The sequence below is a fragment of the Pterocles gutturalis genome, unplaced genomic scaffold, assembly GCF_000699245.1.
Source record: "Pterocles gutturalis isolate BGI_N339 unplaced genomic scaffold, ASM69924v1 scaffold6067, whole genome shotgun sequence".
In the NCBI taxonomy this organism is placed as follows: Eukaryota; Metazoa; Chordata; class Aves; order Pterocliformes; family Pteroclidae; genus Pterocles; species Pterocles gutturalis.
In genome coordinates this window covers 17,071-17,389 of record NW_010115150.1, presented here as the reverse complement: position 1 = coordinate 17,389, position 319 = coordinate 17,071, and the positions used below count along the sequence as shown (strand labels likewise).

The window sequence follows — 319 nt, the reverse complement described above, 5'->3', positions numbered from 1 at the left end:
AATCAAACCCCAAACCCAGCCAGGAAAGCTGGGATCTTGGCTCTAACGGGGATGAAGTCTTTCAGAGCCGGTCTCATTCTTCTCAAGCCGGTCTCATCTAACATTTCAATCACTTGAATCTCTCTAATCTCATCACAAAAGCCTTGATTCTCTGTGCACCAGCCAGCTCGCCAGGAACGTCACCCTAACATCTGCTCCACGGGCCAGAGCCCAGTTATCCTTCCAAAATCCCCGCAGCTGGATGGCACGCTGCTCGAAACCCGGGGGGTGCGGAGGGGCCGCTGCTCTCTGTGCTCCTGGAACAAGCCGATGGCAGGGG

The 319-nt window shown here is 55.5% G+C and overlaps 1 protein-coding gene across 1 annotated transcript in view; it reads right to left on the bottom strand.

Moving 5' to 3' along the window:
* LOC104462919 (receptor-type tyrosine-protein phosphatase S-like) overlaps positions 1–319 on the bottom strand; it is a gene marked incomplete at its 5' end in the record, with an annotated part of 33,602 nt that overhangs the window by 16,512 nt on the left and 16,771 nt on the right. The window lies entirely within an intron of this gene.